The sequence below is a fragment of the Ictidomys tridecemlineatus genome, chromosome 2 (genome assembly GCF_052094955.1).
Source record: "Ictidomys tridecemlineatus isolate mIctTri1 chromosome 2, mIctTri1.hap1, whole genome shotgun sequence".
Lineage (NCBI taxonomy): Eukaryota > Metazoa > Chordata > Mammalia > Rodentia > Sciuridae > Ictidomys > Ictidomys tridecemlineatus.
This window is the reverse complement of record NC_135478.1, coordinates 220,904,629-220,927,340: the sequence shown is the minus strand read 5'-3', so window position 1 is coordinate 220,927,340 and position 22,712 is coordinate 220,904,629. Positions and strand designations below refer to the sequence as shown.

General features: G+C 38.7%; 2 protein-coding genes across 40 annotated transcripts in view; one reads left to right on the top strand and one right to left on the bottom strand.

The window, feature by feature from the left end:
- Positions 1-21,849, bottom strand: part of LOC110598265 (uncharacterized) — a 64,909-nt gene extending 43,060 nt beyond the window's left edge. For 5 of the 12 annotated variants that reach the window (XR_013435479.1, XM_078040723.1, XM_078040725.1 and 2 more), the window contains exons 1-3: positions 21,497-21,849; positions 19,875-20,075; positions 17,379-17,544 (exon numbers count right to left, since the gene is read on the bottom strand). The gene's annotated coding sequence lies outside the window, so the exon portion shown is untranslated. Of the gene's footprint in view, positions 1-17,378; positions 17,545-19,874; positions 20,122-20,445; positions 20,546-21,496 lie in introns of all 12 variants that reach the window. The other 7 variants (XM_078040727.1, XM_078040728.1, XM_078040731.1 and 4 more) reach the window with 7 other exon arrangements.
- LOC101967955 (thiamine pyrophosphokinase 1) overlaps positions 1-22,712 on the top strand; it is a 372,786-nt gene that overhangs the window by 243,626 nt on the left and 106,448 nt on the right. The gene's annotated exons all lie outside the window — the stretch shown is intronic.

Sequence of the window (22,712 nt, the reverse complement as noted above, 5' to 3'; positions counted from 1 at the left end):
ACATTCAGATGGCATTTGACATTTTATTTTTATGCAGTACACTAAATCTTACAATAGTCTTATAACAGTTTTTCCCCATTTTTCATATGAGGAAAGAGCAATTTGTAGCGCTAATTAGTAAATTGTCCATAACTAGGGAAATGAACTTGAAATACAGAGAAGTAAACATAAGGAAAGTGGTAACTGTAGACAGGAAATTAAGAGAGTCTGGAAAGAAAAGAAAGTGGGTGGTAAGAAGAAAAATAAAATTCTGTGGGACAGAATAGAACTTGTCTCCTGTTTTGCTTAAGAAACACGTTAAATGGAGTTGACTTCCATTTTCCCAGGCCTCTCATTTATAACACTCAAATTGAGATCAAAATTATGTATTCATTGTTCATTCTTTTGTATTTCCTCAAAGAGATACAGAAATAAATGACAGAAGGAAATAATGTCTTAGTATTGACTAAAAGGGACACTGCTCTCCTAATTCAAGTGAAAGAATTTTGAAAGAAAAGGAATATGAGAAAACAGTCTAAAAAGATTTTTCATCTTTTTGAAGAATAAAATTGTATTAAGTATATATAAGTATATAAGTACCAGGGTTTTCTGCAGGAATCCTCTATGAAAAATCTTAAGTAATTTAAGGGACCCTAATACAGGACCATTTTATGCGTATGTAAAATTAAAGTTGCTAATAATGTATTTTGGGGACAAACACTCTTACTGCTCACTCCATTAAACTCAGAAAGTGATGCTAATTCCATTGTCACAGTTCAGCTGTGGCTGTACCCATGAGGTCGGGACCTCTCCTAAGCTGGTGCCACTAATGTCTGAGATGTTTCATATTTTCAGATATGTTTGTTATTTTAATGATTGATTTTCTAGCCTAGTGCTTTAAAAATAATAAAAAAAAAACTCTGAAAGTGTGACATCAGTATTTCCTATCTGCTTCAAGGATACTGTCTTTTGTTTCCTAAATCTTCCATAATCATTGATTCACTCGCAATTGAATTAAAATGTTAAAATTTTCTCATAAACTGGATATACAGTGGCTTCAGGGAGCAGTACTGGGCATTGAGCCCAGGGACACTCTGTGCACTGAGCTACATCCCCAACCCTTTTTATTTTTATTTTTGAGACAGTATCTCACTAAGTTTCTGAGGCTGGCCTTGAACTTGTAATCCTCCTGCCTCAGTTTCCTGAGCAGCTGGGATTACAGGTGTATACCAATCCCAGCTGACTTTTTTTTATCCATCTTCTCCAAGAAATATGTTAACTGAGGTCTACCCTCAAAACCAATTTCTCAAGTTAGTACATTGGTGAAATTATTGCATTTTATCACATCTAAGATGCCATTTTTTGAATATGCATTATTATTATATGTCTGCTAACAAAAATAATACTACTTATAATTGAAGAAAAGTGGGGGAAATGTGCACTTTATAGCTGATAAAATTTGATAGATCAAATAAATGACAGCGAAACTTAAATTATCAAAGTATAAACACAAACATGCTACTCTTTAACCTGTCATGAAAACCTGAAAAAGTCTTTAAAGTAGATTTTAAAAAAAAAGAAAGAAAGAAAGAAAGGAAAAAAAAAAAAAGAAAAATCCTAGATATCTTTCAGTGGATTGATGATAGGATTGGTTCAAAGGTTTTCTGATTCTATGAGACATTTAGACTTTTTTTTTTAAGAGAGAGAGAGAGAGAAGAGAGAGAGAGAGAATTTTTTAATATTTATTTTTCAGTTTTCAGTGGATACAACATCTTTATTTTATTTTTATGTGGTGCTGAGGATCGAACCCAGCGCCCCACGCATGCCAGGCGAGCGCACTACCACTTGAGCCACATCCCAGCCCTAGACTTTTCTAATTTTTTATTATTTTGCACATTTCTGTACTTTGATGTTAACTTACTAATCATAATGAAAATGATTCCGATTTACATTAAGTCAAATGAACTTTTGTTCTGTGTAAACACGTGGATTTTCACATTATAGAACTGGCCAGTTTCCTATTGATTTCAGCAAATCCTGATGGTCCATAGACATGTCTGTAGTTTGCAGTCTCCTTTGGACCAGATTTTACTTATTAGTTTTCTCATCAATCAATGTTTCTCATAAAATATTTGACATGTTAATTTTGGTTTTATATGAGTCATTTTTTTTACCCTTTAAATATGATTTTTAAGAGATCACAAGCTGCTGTGTTCATTTTTTTAAAAAAGTGTATTACAGTATTACAAAGTACCACCTAACTTCACACGGTATAAAACAGGTCAGAGGCAATGATGGGAACAAAGATCTGATCTTTCATTTTCATAATTGTGCACTGCAAAAAGGTCTTGTGTATGCTGAACTCTGTCTAAAACACAGAGTTGTAGATGACCGTGAGCAAGCTAAAAGGAAGGAATCAGACTAGCAGAATCTTCTAGAAGGCAAGACCTGATTCTCTCAGCTGAGATTTTGATAGGGACTGCATGATTTCTAAGCTACAAGGCAAGGTCATCTTCTTTTAAACAGTTTTACTGTAATAAAATTCACAAACCATAAATTCACCCATTAAAATGAAGATTTCAATGATATCTGATATTTTCAGGGGTGCGTGCGACAATTACCAACTCTACAACATGCTCATCGCTTAAAAAAGAAACCACCTACATTTTAGTTGTCACCGTCCTGTGCTCCTGTTCTATCCTTCTCGCCTTAGCCCTAAGCAGCTTCTTCTCTAATCTCTGTTCATGTGGATTTTCCTATTCTAGACTCTCATATGAGTGGAATCGTATATGGATTTTATTTTAATGCTTTCAGTGTTCATCAATGTAGGATTTATCAGCATTTCATTTGGTAGTTATGGCTGAGTAATATTCTGCTATACATCAATGGACATTTGGATTATTTCTACCTTATTCTATTATAAGTGATTCTGCTATAAACATTATGGACAACGTCTATGTGAAATTTCTGATTTTCATTTCTCTTAGGTACATCCCTAGGAGGGGAGTTGCTGGGTCATATTATAAATGTAAACTTAATTACTGAAAAACTTCCAGACTGCTTTCTAAAGAGATTGCACCAATTTATATTCCCACCACCAACTCTCAAGGGTTCCACCATCTCCAAGTCTTTGCAAACAGTTACTTTCATCTGAATTTTTGATTCTAGCCATTTTGTGTGTGTGTGAAGCGTATCTCTTTGTGGTTTCATTCATGTCCCCCTGGCTAACAACGTGGAACATCTTTTTCTGTATTTGTTGACCACATGTCTCTGTCATGGAGATCCTTTGGGCATTTTGTAATTAGGTAGCTTGTCTTTTCTAACCGAGTTGTAAAAGTTCTTTTTACGATCTGAATGCAAGTCTATGATTTACAAATATTTTTCTCACTCTGTGGTTTCTCATTTCTTTTATTTAATGGTATTCATTGGAGTAAAAATGTTCTTAATTTCAAGGAGACCTAATTCATCTGTTTTTGTTGTTGTTTGTTGTTGCTGTTGCTTAGGCTTTTGATGTCCTACTTAAGAATTCTTTGCCAAATTCTATATCATAAAAGTTTGCTCCTATTTTTTCCCTAAAAATTCATTTTTTTTCTCTTAGATTTAGGTTCTAGGTCCATTTTAACTTAATTTTTATGTAGAATTAGGTAATGGTCAAAGATTGGTGTATTGATTTTTGCAAAAAAAGTCAGCTGAGATTTTGATACAGACTGCATGATTTCTGTAGCTGGCCATCTTAACAATGGTAAATCTTCCAGTCCATGAACCCAAAATGTTTTTTATTTAATTAGATCTTTTAAAATTTATTTTCATATTTTTAAAGTATTAGCTTTGCAATTCTTTTATTAAATTAAAATTTAAGTATTATTATTTTTTATTATTTTTGATGCTGTTGTGAACAGTACTGTGGTGTTTTGTTGTTTTTTTGTTCTAGTACTGGGAATTGAACACAGAACACTTGCCCACTGAGCCACATCCCCAACTCTTTTTATTTTTTATTTTGAGACAGGGTCTCACTAAGTTGCTTAGGGCCTCACTAAGTTGAGGCTGCTCTGAACTTGTGATCCTCCTGACTCAGTCTCCCTAGCCACTGGGATTACAGGCATGCACCACCTTACCTGGGGTAGAATTGTGTTCTTAATTCCATTTTCAGATTGTTACTTGTAGATGAAAATAAATATGATTGTTTTTCTATTAACTGAGCTCATATCTCACAACCAATTTATTGGTATTAATGGTTTTTCAATGGATTTTTTGGAGTTTTCTCTATTCAAGATCATGTTTCCGCAGAAGTAGTTTGAATAATTCTTTTCAAATCCAGATGCCTTTATTTCTATTTTTTTGCCAAATTGCTGAGGCTAAACCATCTAGTACAATACCAAATAAAAGCAGTGAGAGTGGACATCATTTCTTGGTCATAATCTTTGAAGGAAATCATCCAATATTTCGGCATTAGGTATATATTTTCCATGAGTTTTCTTGGTCATCTCTTATAAGATTAAGGAAGTTCCATTCTGTGCTTAGTTTCTTGAATGTTTTTTATCATGAAAGAGTACTCGATTTTTTCAAATGTGTTTTTCTGCACCTATTGAAATAAGGATGTGGTTTTTTATATTCTATTCATACAATGTATTATAGTGAGTGAATTTAAGATATTAAATAAGCATGCTTGCCTGAGATGGGTTCCACTTAGTCATGATGTTCTTTTAATACGTTGCTTGATTGGACTCCCTAGTATTTGGTTGAGGATTTTTGCATCCATATTCCTAAGTGAAGCTGTTCTGTAATTTTCTTCTCATATGGTCTTTGTCTCTTCTTAGGATCAGGATAATATTGACATCTACTCCCAAAGTCCAGACACTTAAGAATGAAACTAGAGAAATCAGTCAAGACAGCAATAAACAAAACACAAGTAAAGAAGATCTGGCTGACAGGGTGCAGACTTGGGGAAAATATAGCGCAGAGGGAATTCTTGTTGCAATATAGAAGATTCTGATGTCTGGTGATATGGATCCTGACCACTTCCTTCTTCAGGGCTGGCAATGTCATTACCTTTCTCTTTCTCTGACCTCTTTTCCATTGTCAAAACTTTTTCTTTGATTAACTCTCAAGCATCCCTATTTTAAGGAATTTGAGACTACATCATGACAACCTAGATAATCCAGGGTGATTTCTCCTCAGGTTTTCAATTTACTCATATCTTCAAAGACACTCTTGCCACTTACATAACCTAGTAACAGCTTACAGGGATTATAGCATGAATGTTTTGGGCAGACCATTAATTCAGCCTGACATATCAGGTCTACAATCAGTGAATTTAACAATTTTCTGAAATAATACTTCTTGAATACAATTGTTCTGTCATTGAATCTCTAGAATGACTGAAAATTGACGCATGGAAGACAATTTCTATTCTTTTTGAGAAAATGTATCTCGGTGCTGTCATCCACCTTGGTCTTACCTAGCATGGTAAAGACTCAAGATAAACAAAAACTAAATTATGCAGACATGTTTTATTTGGGGCCCATATAAGACAATGAGGGGGACAGTCTTCATTCAGCCTGGTTCTGTTCTCCAACTTTGTCAGTTTTCATTGCTCTGACAAAAGTTTCTGACAAGGAACAACTTAGAAGAGGAAAAGAATATTTTGGCTCATAGTTTCAGAAGTTCAGTCCATGGTTGGCAACTCCATTGCTCTGGGACTGAGGGGTTGCCGACACTTCATAGCAGAAGGGCATTGTATAGGAAAGCTGCTCACCTTGGGGCAGACGGAAAGCAGAGAGAAAGAGGGAGAAGCCAAGTGTTCAAGACACAGTCCTCAAGGGCATTTCCCAGAGACCCACTTTCTCCAGCCATGCCCCACCTACCTAGAGTTACCACCCATTGACTTCATTTAAATTATTAACCCATCAAATGGATTAATCCACTGATTAGGTTGCAGCTCTCATAATCTAATTGTTTTAGCTTCAAACATGTCTGCATTAATACAGAAGCTTTTAGAGGACATCCCATATCTAAGCCATAATACCTCCTCTAAGTTACTCTTATCAGGAGTTTTGGTCACAGCAAGGAAAAGCTGACTGAGAGTTCCTACTCAAGATTAAAAGCCACACCAGAGTTCCTACTCAAGATTATCCGAGTGTATATTCTGATGCTTGCGAACCATGAAGAAGTTGGAAGGTTTGCTTAGGCCAGAGATAAAGCTCCATTACCCTGTGGGTTGTAACTATTTTTTTATTAGTCCTATTTCTTCTTTCTAACCTTTTAAGTTTCCTCTCTTGTTCAGCCTCTGAGGCTGTACGTACATGAGAGACTGGTAACTTTCTACCAGCCACAGGCAGTAATCTAATGTGTGATTAAGACATTGAGAAAACAGGAGGCAGAAAGTTTGACTCACCCTTGTAGCTTTTATAACCTCATATCCTTAGAATCTCAGGAACCAAAAGGTCGTTAAAGTTCAGCTGAAGAGTCATTGGTCTTACTGAATGCACACACACTATCAAACCATTTATAGTTACACAGTTGCTACTTTAATTCCCAGGTCTTACACACACACATACACACACACACACACACACACACACACACACACACACACACACCAGTGCTATGGCAGAACAGAAGTCTGCATTTCCTTGTTGTCTATGGTTTTAGACCATGAAATTAACAAGTGCTGAATATTAGCATTAGGAAATGATTGCACATGTTGATAATCAGAGGAAACCACAAGACCCAGCTTTTATGAAATGGACCAGGTTTGGGGACAGTAGAGTTGATAGGCAGTGTAATCACTTCTCCTTCTCAAGTTAGAAGAATAAAAGGAGGAACAGTACTATTTTTTAGATTACATCATTCTGTAGGATTTTTGAATATTATATTTGTCAGCAAATTTTATATTTTCAGGCATAGAAGACTAATGACACACAGGCCACTACAAAGTAGGATTAAATATATATTTCATTAACTCAGCTCTAGTTCCATTTTCTGTCTTAAGATTTAAATTAGACATGAATGATTTCTCTTCTTTTAAGTCCTTGCCCTTGTGTGGTTTTGCTAAGAACACGGAACCAACAATAATTTACTGTATGTCATAGTAGTCCTGCTTTGTTTTTAGAAAACTCCCAACAATCTGACAAACACATTTGTTATGGTTGATTCTGGGCATTTAAATATGAAAACAATTAACGTGCATTTGTAGAGAATATGACAAATGGGAGTTTGTGTGCAGGCCAATATTTCATTGGCCTGCACTCAAGAACACTATTACAGTTCAGGTTTGCCTCCCAGTTGTTTAAATGAGTTGATTTCCCAGTATTTATGTGGGCAAGTTGACGGATGAGAATGACTTTGGTGGAAGCTCAAGAGTCCCTTTCTATTTTCCCTCCTCCAGGTTTCATTTTTGTGCTGATTCAGATGTGGGCTGTGTGCATTCAGCCGTCCAGTTAATATATTGAGACAAGAAAGCAATAACTTTGGTGATTACATGAATTGTAGAAAAAGAATCAAGGGGTGCTGTAGATAAACTTTTATTATGGGAACAGTGCATTGGGTAGAATTTTCTCTGGGCCCAAATAATGATACTTTGTATTCTTGTATACTTTCATGGATCCCCTGTCTTTACTCTAGACTCTTTCTTATTTGTATAACATCAAGTTTTTTATTAATGTAAAGTAAGTATTATTATCCCCACCTCATAGAGAAGAAAACCAAAACACAAGATGTTAAATAAATTATCCGAATTCATTTTTTCTGACTCAGCCCTCTGTGTACATAAAATTGATTGGTCGCTAATAATAGGCATATCTATTATTAAAAGCTTTGGACATGATGAAATAACTTATCTCAAACGTGTTTTCTCTGAAACTGCGCAGGTTCAAAGCAAAGGAGTTAGAGAATAAGCACCTTACTAATTAAAATCCTGCTGTAGGTGCCACCTAAGATGCTCCTTTGCACTCTGTGAACTTCAAATGCACAAGTCAGTGTGCCTGTAGGTTGCAGGGGGTGTCATTTAAACGGAACTCAGGCTCCGTGTGATAGTTTATTTCTGGGGTGATTATAAACCAAGTGTTGCCATTCATCATGGTTCTCAAAGAACTTGTAGCAAGTAGTTCCACAGGGGGAAAAAAAAAAGAAGTATTTAGCATTCATGAAGGGAACAAATGATTCAATGGGGTTCTGAGTGCCTAGAGATCCAAGGGAGAACAAGAAAGAACAATAATAATAGAGTTCAGGATGGTTTGGTTACAGGAGGTTGAAACTGCAGTCAGGCTTCTCAGCAGTGAGCTGCCACTTTCTCCCCCAGGTTCTTTGAAAGTCAAATTGTGAAAAAGCTGAAAATATTTGGAGGAGAGTAGGTTTAAATTAAAAGGAGGAAGGATCAAACTGGGGAAAGACCCAGGATGGAGACCAAAGCAGAGGCGTGTGCACCAAAATGCTATCATAGATATGTACAGGGTATGAATCTCTGAAGCCCAAATAAGGTTTGCATGAAGTCAATGCTTACATAATAATAAAATGCATTCTTCTGTACTTACAGGGAAAAACTCAAGGTACAGATTACATAATGAGTAGGTGAATTCTCAAGCTGACAGAGTACAACACCAAATTAGTCAAACTGAACCAAAAAGAGGAAAGAGATCTCTGACTTTGAGAAGTTTATAAAAACAGTGCATAAAAAGAACAGCTCAGTGCTATATGCCCCTTGACAAAATAAATCTCTAGAGGTTATTCCTTAACAAATAACTTGCCTTCTCTGACTGTAATTTCTATCTTAGTTTCCCTGAAATGTAGCAGGAAAAAGACATGAAACATTTGCTTCAGTTAGTAAAACGGAGGAAGGATGACAGTGAGGTCAGTTCTGAGTCAGTGACCAGCAGTGGGTGCAATACTAGGAAGTTACCTGGATTCTCGTGGAAACGAAGAGGAGTGGTAGGTGATACCTAAGGGTCCCCACATGTTTGGAATTGTGCCTCTGAAGCCACAGAGAGAAGGAAGAGTCCAGATCATAACTTCTAGGAGTTGATTTTCTAGGAAGACATCCCTGTCCTCCTTGGTTTTTATGTGGTGGCAGCGCAGAGTTCCCATGAGAAGCAGTTACAGGCGGAGACACAGGGAGGCGGTGTCAGAGGTGGGTGCTGCGTATACCCTTCTGGTAGGTTCTATGTGCTGTGCTGTAGTTCACTGTATAACAGGAGCTTTTAAACACTGTAGAGGAAGACATTTTGTGCCATCTCTGTCCTGTGCTGTTGGGTTCACAGCTAGGATCAGGACTCTAGAACCGTTGCTCATTTTACCCGAGTCACAGCCGAAGCACACTGGTCACAGTCACTGAAATACCCCAATGATAATTCACCAGCCGTGTCCAGATTCCCCGCCACTCCAGTGCCAACAGCCCCGGCGCTGTCTCCTCAACAGTCACCGGGTTGCATGTTTGGCCTTTTTCACTCATCTGTTCTCTGGACCCCTTTTAATTGCAAATTAAAAACTTTTCTGTCGATTATCCTTAAATCTGATTTTTTTTTCCTCCATATATGTGTGCCTGGAGTACAACTTGGGGGAAAAAAAATTACCAAACTAAGAAGGCATTCTGATTTTTTGTTTTTACCAGCTAGAAATGATAGCCCTTTTTTTTTTTTAACTATTTAGAGAAGTATTTATGTGCAGTGTACAAGTGAAAAAAAAAAATCTTCCAGGAAAGAGAAATAATTCACTGCAGGAAAGAAAATTTTGACATATAAAGTAAAAACTGAAACCCATGTGTTTCTATTGACTTATACTTCACCAAAGGCTTATTTTCCTTAAGTAAGAGTAAAGAAGTTTTATTTCCTACTGCTGTAGTGACATGGTGCACGTTAAATGCCCTGGGAATTAAGTAAACTGGGCTCATCCCTGTAGGTGGATACAGTAAAACAGCTGGGGAGGATCTGATTCCTGCTCATGGAGCAAAGTGAGTAAGGACAGCATCCCCAAAAGCCTCCCCCTCCTGGCTGGCTGCCCCCGCAGTTAGGATGCACATACAACTGCAATTCTCCCCGACATTTTTCTTTAAATGAATGACTTTGTACTAAACTCAAAAGTTCTTTTCACTGTTACATTAGTCTTCATCATTATTCTCAATGTAATATTATGCTATTTTAGTCTGTCCTTCTGAGAGCCAAAGAACAGACACTTGACATCCAACATACAAGCCATTTCCTCCATAATACAGGGCCCCACTCCCTGTTATTCACCCCAATATGTTCTTTAGCATTTCCCCCAGCTTCAAGTCCCATGCATGTCACCCTGTTCATGAATTTCCCATAACTAAATGCAAATTCTCTTTCCTTTAAACCCCTGAAGTGTGCCATGATACCAGCCAGTGCGGTTCTTTGTGTATATTTCCTATTCCCTTTATTTACTACAGTGCCTCTGCCTCCAGGACTTAGTGCTTGTCTTGTTGTCTGTGTCTCTTTCTAGTTGTTTAGAATAGTGTCATGCATATTTTATGTCATTAGCAGCACTTTTATGTAAGCAGGTGCATTTTACCCATGTGAATTCTGTAAGTGGACAGAATCGATTGCACAATGGCAAAAGAAAATGAAGCAAGGGTTTTGTTTTTATTTATAAAATCATAAATCTTTAAGGCAACTAAAATAATAAAGGATAGGTCAAATTTTAATGGTAGAATATATTTATAAACACTGCCAGAAATTTATATGGTTTAAAGTGAAATAATCGAGAATATGGATACAAAAGGGAGTTTGTGGGTATGTGCATGTGTATCTATGTGTCAAGAGAGCGGCTGATAGTGAGGGGCAGTGGAGGAATCTGTGAAAATTCCCAACTTATTTGAGGTATTTAAAGTTTCAAATGAATCCTCTGCTCCCTGATTTTTTTTTTAAAGCTCATTGTTGTGAACCTGAGTCAATATCTAAGCATTCATTTAGACTCCCCTTTTAGATGTTGAAAATGGTAAGCAAACACAAAAACCCTCTCATTTGAGGGCAAGTATCATTGTAAAAACAAAATCTAATGAAATTGTCTCTCTCATTAGTGTGTCTTTTATTCCTGAATCTTATAGTATTTGCTTTGCAAAAAGAAAGAAAACAGCAAAACCCCACTTCTGCTTACTCTACCATTTCCTATGGGGCGTTCTTAACCATATAATGTAAGTGTTAAAAAGTGGGCTTTTGTTTGTTCCAATTATTTTGTATATTTATTTTAATCTATTTGTACTTAAGTTTGTGAGTCCTTTGGGTTTTGCTCCCTGTTCTACTTAGAAAGATCCTTCATGCTAGATGTTTAACAGACATTGATTAATAGTAAGATTCCTTATCAGAGTGGCTCCTTCCCTCATTTCTATATTTAGGCCTTGCACATTTCTGTAGCACTGTCAACCAGTGGAGTAAGTAACTGAGAATGTGATTACTCAATGTTGGGTAAAAAATTGTAGATCCTGATAAAAGGTGGACAGCAGTGAGATAGGCAGGAGGAGGAAAGGAAGAAGCTGCCACTTGAAGAGGACTCATGAGTTTGATCAGATTCGAAAGAGATCCAAATGGTTGGATTTTGCTAGAGGACTAGATTTGTCACTCTTGAACATGCAGAAGAGTAGGAGCATAGTAAGGACAGAAGACAGATTTCTATTCTTTAGGGTGGTTGGAGGGTACTTCTGAGGGTACAAGACAGTCCATTTATTAAGCTTTTTCAAAAAGGTTTATCAGCAGTTCAGGAAGATCCATAGAAAAGGAGGTTTCATTATCCAAGAGGTCGTCAGGACCAAGGTGAAAGAGAGTCTGTTTGTGTTAAAAGACCAGAAGGAACCAAGCAACTCCAGAGGCCGAGGGAAGGGTGGAAGGGATGGGGAGAAGCTGCTGAAGTGTGGATGTGACATGCGCGGACAGAATGGAAGTGGGGATTTGGGGAGGAGCTAGAGAGAGGTCTATTCAGGTCCACCTGGAGACCGGAGAGCAGGAATGAGATGAGAACGTTGAATTGGGTGTGACTGCGAAGACATTCACAGAAGACGGCACTCAGGACAAATGCCGCGGGTATGGGACTGGGCGAAAGTTAAAATTTGGTGAATTTAAAGCACTTGTCAAGGAGAGTGGATTTAAAAAAAACTTTCTCATTAAATTTGAACTCCAAGAACTAATTGTTGAAAACAAAGGATTCTTCAATTCCAGATGTCTCCCTAGCAGGGAGGAAATAGTGGACAGGGTGGTTTGGGACTACTGATTGGGCAAGGGTGGCCAAGGTAGCAGTTCTTAAGTGTCCCAATGTGTCTTGATCCACTGTATGTCAGGCCCCAAATAATTTGTAAGCATAAGTACTCATGATTTTGATTTTTTTAGTTCATTAAAACAGGTGAACTTTCACTCTTTTTTTTTTTAAAGAGAGAGTGAGAGAGGAGAGAGAGAGAGTGAGAGAGAGAGAATTTTTAATATTTATTTTTTAGTTTTCGGCGGACACAACATCTTTGTTGGTATGTGGTGCTGAGGATCGAACCCAGGCCGCACGCATGCCAGGCGAGCGCGCTACCGCTTGAGCCACATCCCCAGCCCTGAACTTTCACTCTTAATGCCTCTCAAGGCAACCCAGCCTCTTCTTTGGATTGGAAAGAAGCCTGCAGAGGGAGAGGCAGGCCATGGGAAGTGCACCCCCATCATCTGTGGGTGCCTCATTACCTATTCAGCCACCACCGCTACCAATCACAATTACTCAGAGTTTCGTAGTTCCAATTTTATACCTAGCTGTGCTTTCTCATTCATTGTACCCTGAATAAATTTCTAATAAGGAGGGAATGAAAGTGCATCAGTAACTTCATCACACTTGTGCCTAAAAATCTAGAAACTTGGGGCAGGGAGCAGGGTCAATTGCCATATTAATCAATGTTCCCTAGCAAATTAAGATAAATTTAAGATAAGTTTGTTACCTAGAAGTCAATGAATTTATTTTATCTACATCATTTTTCATTAAAAAAACAACCTGTTTTTGCTTGGTCTGGTCTGGGTTCTGTCTTCTTTTTTCTCTAAGCTGTGTCTAAATCATCTTATCATGATCCTTAGCTTTAAGGACATCTAAATGCCACTATTTCTCAAACATATACTTCCACCGCTGCCCTTTCTACCTGTTCTTCATTTGCACCAAGATTCCTGGAATATGATCGGCACCCCAGTTCAGAAACCCCATCTCCTTTATTTGTATCTTATCCCTGCTGCTCAGAAGAGAAGGTGCGGGAGTTGTCATTTGGCATATCTTTGTTGAATGAATGTCTAAGAACCTTGTCTAACCTAACAAAACCACTGAACAAACAAACAACTTGATTTTGTTTCAACCTGCTTTTCTTTCTGCATCCCACTTTCCTGTGTAGGTGACATAAACAAGCATCATCTACAAGTTGCTCAAAGCAAAAGCTCATTCTCTCTTTCTCCCATCTCCTCAGTCATGAGCCTACTGTGATCCCAGTCCAAGCCATCTCCTTATCTCTCCTGGAACCCTGTTGCGTCTTCCTAAGAAGCATAAAGCAACCCAATCTTTTTAACTCCAAAGTCAGTCTCTGCCACTCCCCAGTTCAGAACCCTCTAACAGCTTGCCTGCATATTTGGAGTGAAAGCTACTCTCCTGCTGTGTCTCACAGCCCCATCTCCAGCCTGGAGGCCAATCCTCTCTCCCTCACTCAACTCCAGTCTCACAACTTTTAGTTCCTGCTATAACCCTATGTACTTACTGTTTCCTCTACCTCAAATTCTAGTCCCCCTCTCTTCATTGTATCTTGTACACTGCAGCATTTCAGTGTCGATGTAAATACTGGTTCCCTGGTTTCTAAGAACCAGGTCTAAAATAGCACGGTACCTTCCCCTCCCAACACAGCACTCTACGGCATGTCACCCTGTTTTATTTTCTTCATTGCAGTCATTGCTGGTTTTTTCTTAAATTATTTTGTGAAATCATTGTCTGTCTTCCCCTCGCTAAAAGTTAAACTTCATGAGAGCAGCAGCATTGCCTGTCTCGTTCTCTTCTGTATCATGAACAATTAGAGCAGCTCCTGAACAGAGCAATCACTGAGCACATATTTACCGAATGAAAGAACTCCTCAAACAGATTACTGCACCACATTGACTGCTCAGGCTCTGGACCACTTGCCGTGAGTTAAAAGCCAAAGGTTTCCAAAGGGATTCAGTCAGATGGCAAGCACTAACATGAGATCATCAGGAAAGAGGGATTCGCTTACGGTTTGGCCTTGTGGCCTTCATGTTTGAACTGCATCATTAAGAATGAAAGCGCAAGCTGCTTTCTCCCAGGAAGAAACAGGAATAGTGGGCATCGTGGCAGAACAGGAAGTTGAGATGGAGAATGTACGGCAGCATGGCTGGGACACTAAGTTGGACCAAAATTTAGAGAATCTAGAAGCAGTTGCACCTAGGATGGAATCAGATACAAAACCTGACATGAATCTAGGATGGTCACTTTTGCCATGGGAGATTTCCTCTCTGTCTCACAATATGAGTAGCTGAGATGTCCTTTGAGAGATCCTTCACAACAAAAGTCTTAGAGACACCCTGTTCATCATGGAGACACAGTTCTGTTGTGTCCAACGTGTTTTTCCTTAAATTCAGGAATTGTTCATAAGGGGGAGCCCACCAGCAGGTGATAGGCTCTGAACTCCAACCTATAATAAAACCAAATGTTTCATATTCTTAGATTCATTTCAGTCATCCATAGCTCAAGAGCTGTACCCTGGAATGGGCCACTTATCTGATGTTCCAAAATCTACAACTTCTGTGTTCTGAGCCCCACCTTGTTTTATAGGCCTCTGAAAGCAGCAATTGCATCTTGAAGATATTCCCTTTATCTCCACCAGATGTGGACTTTAATTTCTCTGAATTTTCAAAGTATGTTTTGGGTATCTAAGGAACTTGTAGCCTTGAGTTTTTAATATTTTCTATAATTGCCTTAGCACCCTTTTCCTTACTGAATCATAATTCCTTAAAAGCAGAAATTCGATCTTAATCATTTTTACCTGCTAAAACACAATCACATGCCTTAGACATGAATGGATCGGTGTAAAATTTGGAAAGAGGGAGCTGGGTTAAAATACTTGTTCTGCTACTTAGTAGGTGTGTGACCTGGTGGCTTACTTCTCTAAGCCTACATTTTCTCATCCCTGAAATTTAAACGGTGAAAAAGAAACTAATAACCATGTTGTGGACTATGGAAAGAATTGAGATCCTACGCACATAGTGCTTAGTGCAGATAGTAGATACCATCATAAGGACTCTCAGGGATGCCCAAATGCAAATCCCAAGAGAAGCCAAGAGTGGCCCTTCCTAAGTGACTGAGATTCCACTACTGATGGCATCCTAAAATATTGACTCTCATGGGGCCAATGAATACTCGTCATACCAAAAGTTCTGCTGTGAATTCAGGCCTATATCCTTAATTAAGAAAAAGTTAACAGTGGAAAATCACTTCTGAGTCTTATAAATAGGAAATTGGATTTCCTAATGGGTAATTTAAAATACTTTGGGAGCATAAATACACCTGGAGCACTCAAGCTATAAGTTGGTGACTCAGAGAACAAGGCACAGAATCCTGAGCTACACAGCAGCAAATGGCCACTTAAGCTCTTAAAGAGCAAATTGCAGAAAATAAATTAATTCATTTAAATATGCATGAGGCTCTGAGTGGGGCGTATGCTGGAATGGTGCTGAATGATTTCCTTTGTTATGGTGTTCACAAGTATTCATAATACCTCACTCTGTGCCTTATACCTTGGCGTAGAACAAATTTCAGAATCTTTTTGCCTTTTTAAATAGTTTTTAAAGTAACTTAGATTATAAAACAGGATATTCCAGTCAAAGTACATATTTTACTCGTTGAGTTGGAAAAGTGGATAGTAAGTTTATCATAGTTGGAACCCCGAGGGAATGGAAAGTGGTTCTGATTATGTTGTTAGAAAAAGGCTTTGCAGAGGCTGGCAGAGATTTGCAGAAACTTCTTAAAAGTTAAAAACTTGCCAACTTTTTGCCTAAAATATGTGCAGAGATTCAACCACCTTCTCGGATAACGTGTGGCCCAGCAGTCTCAGTTCTAAGAGTCCGTATACTCATTCATAGACTTCAGGGTGTATTTAGAATATTTATCAGAATTATTGCTCAATTGTTTCCAGCTCTCATCAGATCTGTTAATTTTCACTATGGGAACCACAGTCACTAAAATCCTGGTATTTTATGTCCTTGCATACTTAAAAACAAGTTTTATGGTTACATAATTGAATAAATAAAAGGAAAAGGAGCTGGGGAGAAGGAGACAGCACCAGCAGCAGGAAACTAGCAACAAAAGGGCTGTAAGACCCAGAGCCATGCCCTATTGCATTTAGCATTTATGGAAGGAGAGGGATGGAAAGAATATGCTGTTTGCCCTGCACCCCCTGAGTGGCAGGGTGGCTTTCTTTCATGGAAGCATTTCATTTCAAAGCCTAGGCAGTGAAGGAGAACTTGGCCGCAGAGCAAGAGCTGGAACTGAGGAGACCTGAACTATGGACAGGGTAAGGCTTGGAAAAGGACTTGGCAGCCCTGCCTGAGGACAAAAGCAATCAAAAGACTAGCCAAGGTCTGTCAGTGAGACGGGCGGGGATATGAACCTGGTATTCTGAACATGGAAAAATATTAAATCCATTCTAAGTCAGTTATGATGCCTGTGTATTTCTGTGAGTTTCTGTTATTACAGTAATTTCTATTTTGACTTTGGGCTATGAATAGGATCCAGTCAGGTAGGTTTTCTTGCTTGTGAATTTGGAAAAACACATAATTGTTCACACAGGGTTTAAATAATGTGTCATTTATGTATAAATGTGTATATCTCTTTAACTGAATATTTCCTTTGATCCCAAAGACTCATGATTGGCAAGCTCATTTTTTTTCTTTGGGGAAACAATAATATGTCATAGTTACAGTCTTTGAAGAGAAATCTTGGAGCAATAATAGAAAGAGAAACACATTTGAGGACCGGTGGCACTCACTGGAGAGTGTCATGACAGGTCAAGAGAGAGCTTTATTCAGAGGAGTGGAGACTCTGGAGGTATGGGTGAGATCCCTTCTCCAGACCATGTTTACAGGCAAAGGGGAACCTTCAAACAGAAGTAAATGGTCACCTTTGTATTTTAACAAAGAAGACTCAAACCATCGTATGGGCTAGAGATACAGTAGATAGAATTGTTTTTCTTTTTTCTGTTTTTCAAAGTCAGACCATATAGGAAACTATAACCTCATTTCAGGTATCTGAATAAACACTCAAAGGAAGCTTTTTCTCACTCATTATAAAGGATAATATCTGTTGAGCACATGCTTTTAAAATGGAGGCTACACTAACTGTCATCTTTTTTTAATATGTACTATTCATCTTTGAAATTATAAGTTCACCTTTCATGACGCCTTATTTCTGTAGAACGTTCTTTTCTTTAGGATTTTGATTTGCAGGACTGCTTGGCTCTTCCCAACAAACTATAAATTGGAAGTGTCTGCTCCTTGTGAGATGTGTCGGGTCTTCATGTTGATGATTTATTCTGTCACGTTGGTCTGACCAAACCTGATGACCCAAAGGTTTTCATTTTAAGACTGATCACCTTGGTTTAAAAAGTGATATACTATATGTACTACAGTACACTATAATGTACTACAAATAGTGTTCTTTAGACATTAGAAAACCATCCCAAATACATACCCACCAGTTACCCTCCTGCTCTGAAGCATTTCGTACTACCTGATGCTGTTGATGGAAGGATTATTTCGACAGGTAGAATTCAAATATGACTACTTAAAATGAATAGGCGAATGTGCTCTTATGTAGGTACTAACTACTGATGCTTCTTTAAGGGTATATTGTTTAGTCAGCTTTTCGATGTTATGACCAAAGACCTGACCAGAAAACTTACAGGAGGAAAAGTTTATTTTGGCTCAGAGTTTCAAAGAATCAGCTCATGGTCAAATGAGTGCGTAACTCTGGGTCTGAGGCAAAACATCTTGGTGAAAGGGTATGGTAGAGGAAAGTTGCTTAGCTCCTGGTAGCCAGGAAGCAGAGAGAGAAATAATTCCTTCACCTGGGCCAAAATATAAACCACAAAGGCACAGCCCCAGTGACCTACTTCCTTCAGCCACCCCTACTTGCCTACGGTCACCATCCTGTTAATCCATATTAGTGGATTTTCCCACTGATTAGGTGACTGCTCTCATAATCTAATCGCTTCACCTTGGAACATTCTTGCATTGTTTCACACACGAGCTTTTGGGAGATACCACATATCCAGACCATAGTAGCACTAATCCTATAATAAATTGAAAATCAGAATCATCAAGAACTTTTAGTATGAAATACTCCATTACTACATTTGTAGTGATTAACTTGATGCTTAATAGCTCTTCGAGATGTTTTTCTAATCAATGCACATGAGCTGTCATCAAAACTAGAATTCCTAATTCTGAGCCAAAACAGTTGGAGACCAACCAAATCAGAACCTTTAATAGGGTTTATAAAGGAAAACCATCAATCATTTATTCTCCCTCCCGAGCTCTGCATACATTATTAAAAATTTTTATCAAAATTTTTATTCTAAAAAGCCTTTTAAGAAATTTGAATTTAAGAAATATTAGTGTGTAGTATTATCTAATCAAAACTTGATTTGTAAGGATGAATCAGCTAATATATTCATAATTCTACTCCTGTTAACAACTCTGAAATTGGCTGATAATTACTTTAGAATTAGAGGCTCTAATTTGTACATTGGTAATATGTTTCCAATCACCCAGCCAATGTAATAACAATAATAAATTATACTTCTCTCTTCTTTGAGATGATGCTGAATCATAATCAGATCAGCTGAAGTAGGATATTTTCACTAGAGCTGAATGTAAAATTTTCCCTGAATATTAAAACCTTGTGATGTTTCTGAAGATTTGAGGCCTTGTTTGGCACTATGCTAGACAAGACCTGTCAGTAGTTTTTGGTGGATTTTTATTTCAGTTCAAGTTTATGACGAAGAAATTCTTATTATCTCTGTCAGCAAAATTCCCGAAGTACAGTACCAAACAAAAAATGCTTTGTAAACCATTTGAAAGCCCAAAACTTGGCCATGTAACTTTACCCACATTTACCCCGAGCATCCACCTAGTTAACTACCGAAGGCCTCAAACCAACACTCCACTGCCCCCAGCTATTCCTAAAGTTGTGTTTTCAGTCTACAGAATAAAAGTAAATTAATTACATCACAAATAATTTTAAACATTTCCTTAATTTGCAGAACGCTTTGCTCAACAAAATGTAGCTAGAACCTTAAAGCATAAAGGAAGATAGATAATTTCTTTTTGCTTAAAGTAAGTATAATACAAACGCTGTCACCAGGACTTTCCACCATTACCAAAATAAATTCATACTGCTGCATAGCCATATCAGCTCCACTTAAGGCCTTTACCTTATATTTCCTACAAGAAATAATGGTAATAAATACTAAGGGAATACCATGTGCTACCTTATGTCAGATTCTGAGTGCTTTCTGTGAACTGCCTCCTGTAATAGGACATCGTTACGTACTGCTTCACAGGAGGAGGCAACTGAGAGACAGAAATACTACCTTTGTTGCACAGGGTCACAAAGCCTAGGAGTAGTAGATGTCAGATTTTTTTTTCTGGCCGCCTGACTCCAAAGCCCATGTGCTTACCATTAATCCATCACCTTCTATGGAAGGCAAAAGAAACAGAACAAAACCAAACCAAAACCTTTGATAGGATTTAAGAAAACAGATCTGCTGTGGGGAGACTGACATGCTGGAGGAGAATTTTGCAGAGATTAGTTGCCTGATGCTGTTCTAATAGGCCCACAGGTGAGGGGTTTTGTTCTCATCTTCGGCCACACACTACAATTACCTGGGGGTCTATAAAAAGAACTGGTGCCTTCATGTCCCGTGCAGAGGGTGGATGTACTTGACCTCAGTGTAGCCTCAATGCTGGGTTCTCTTTAAAACTCCTCCAGTGCTTGCTGAGTAGCCAGGGCTGAGCAGCACTGCGGTGAAAGCTTTCTGCTTGTTCGGGGATCTGCTCACACTGGGCGGAGGTGAAGTAGGCACCCTGGCAGATGAAAGGGGCCACCAAAGTGAAATCATTCCAAGTTCTCCTGTAACGAGACTCTTCAATAATATCTTCATATCATTCCCCAGAACCAAATAATTCTCTCAGAATGTTCAAATGGGTCTTTAAAAGAACAGTCTAGGGGTTCTTGTTCCTTGTACAAGTGGTAAGGACCCCTGGCTGACACCTTGTTTGTGATGTGAACAGCAGTAAAATCACAAAGTTTGGCAAAGCACTGTCTTGGATGGTAGAACCCGGGACTGGAGATGGGCAGATTCGGTAGAAAGGGAACATCTGCTCGCGTTAATGGGCTGACGTGGTTAAAGAAGCCTGTTCCTCCTGTGGACCTCTTTTCAGGGCAGTAGCCTACCTGTTGCTGTCTCGCTGGAGGGCAGGTCTCCTAAGGCCTTCCTAAGGGCCATGACAGAGCAGGTGATTAACGTCACAGGAGGGACTGATAGCCCTGGAAACTATAAGCAATTATAAACATAAAAATGATCTACCACTGAATTGCTGTTTGCCTAGGAGCGTGGCGCGCACCTTTCTGTGACTGCCTATGCATTCAGTTATATTTCCACCGTGTGCAATTAAGCGTATTCACTTGTTTTCTTGGAAACAGCTTAAAATAGATTACATGCCATCAAGTGATTTGAATTTCAGAAAACCAAGAGTTGTTTACTGGTATAACACCTCCTCTCTAAAAATCCATAAATTCCTCCTCCACCAATCCAGTTTGGTGTCTCGTATTTATTTTTTGTTAATCACGATTGTGCCAGAAATTTCACTATGCTACATGTGAAGAGTGATTTTTTTTTTTTTTGGAAACCACAGATTGGACTTCCTAGTGTAGTACTCGCCTTACTTTTTCCCTTTCTATGTCCAGATTACGGTCGTAAATTTTTTCTACAGAATTTCATATATTCTGTAGATCAGTTTGGTTTTTTTTTTTTTTTCTTAAGATTGTATTACAGCATGGATTAACAGAATCCTCAGGAGCATAAAGACAGATATTTTCTTGGAAAAAAAAATCACAAATTGAGGAAAAATTATAACAAATATGCTGAAAATCCAGGTTTATTTATTCAGTTAGTCTTTAGGATTTTTTTTTAAGCTGGAGGGCAGAGAGCAGGATTTTTGGGTCGCTTCCCCCTTAGTAACCGCTGGCTAGGAATTCGTAGAATCATTGTGTTGATCAGGGAATCACTAAAAAGTTATAATTTGCATTTTTTTCAATTAAAGTATGGCCATTGTCACAGTACAGTTACTGAAATTATTTTGTTAAATGAAACACTGACCTTATAGTAAATTAGGGGATTTCTTTGGGAGAAACTTTTCAGCTGGGCACCCAAACCTGAGATACAGGGAAGAAGAGTAATGGCATTGTTTTGACAGTTTGTTGGTTTTCTGATCTGGGCTGTTACCTGCCAGGGCTTTGAGAGCTCCGGGTCCTTGTTGGATTCCTTTCAGTGCCTCAACTCCTCGGTAATGGAACCATAAACTCCTTGCAGTCAGCCGGAGGGACTGTGGGTCAGGACTGATGTATTGCAGCCTTGCTTTCTCCCTTTGTCCAAGTGCTGCTCCCTCTCCCTTCATTTCAGGCCCTGTCTCCTCCTGGATCGGAAACATCTGTCCCTGAATTGTTCCATGCTCTTGATTTCTGTCACTGCGGTTCAGCTGGCCATATGGACGGGAGGGATGAGTGGCTACTTGAAGCAGTGCACTCTAAGGAGATTTAGAAAGAGAACATCTCATCTCTCCCCTGACAGCTTCTTCCCCTAACTGGCTCAGACAAAGGGCAAGCAGGATTAACCATCTCCGATGGCCTGGGTGACCGCCAGCGGCCAGAGGTCAGCAAAGTATCTCCTTCCGCACGGAGCATAACTAGCCATGAGGGCAGGGGTGCAGCGGAAACGTGTTTTCCAGCAGTCCAAAAAAGCATTTTCTTCACTGAGAAATTTCCTTTTGACTTTCCAGTGGCTGCGAAGACTAACTACCCTTCTTACCATCTCAGCAGCACGTTTCAGGATTTACCTGCGAAGAGAGCCAGTCCACTGGACATGTTGTTGAATGTCTGATCTACTGCAATTTATTTTCTGGTCTTGTATTTTTTCCAGGAAAAAAAAATGTTTTTATTTTCAAATATATAAGAAATAAGTATATGAGAATAAGTATATGGGAAAAGTTAGTCTGATGCCATGGCATAGTTGGAAGTATTTTTCTTTCCTTTTACAGTTCTTTGACATTAGCCATTAATGACCCCCAAAGGTTCATCAGTCAGGCAGTCAGTATGAAATAAAAGAAAAGTCTGGGTTTCAGGACCAGAAGCCCTGACCCTTCTCTTTCTTAAATACCTGAGCTGCCTACAGCAGTTCTGAGCTCTGGCTCAGGAAGACAGGCCTGCTCAGCTTGGCATCATGGTCTGGCCCCACACAGTGCCTCTGTTTTGGCCCCTTCATCCTTTACCTCAGCAGACAGGAAACCTGCCTCCCTGCAGAATGCTACTTCACTTCCGAGGTTAGGAAGTGAAATTTAAATGCTACAAAAAGGCATTCCTTTGGTTGAGTCAGACCAGGAGGCCACATGAATGATTTATTATGTATCACTTTATCAATGAAACATTTTCCCACTCAGGAATAA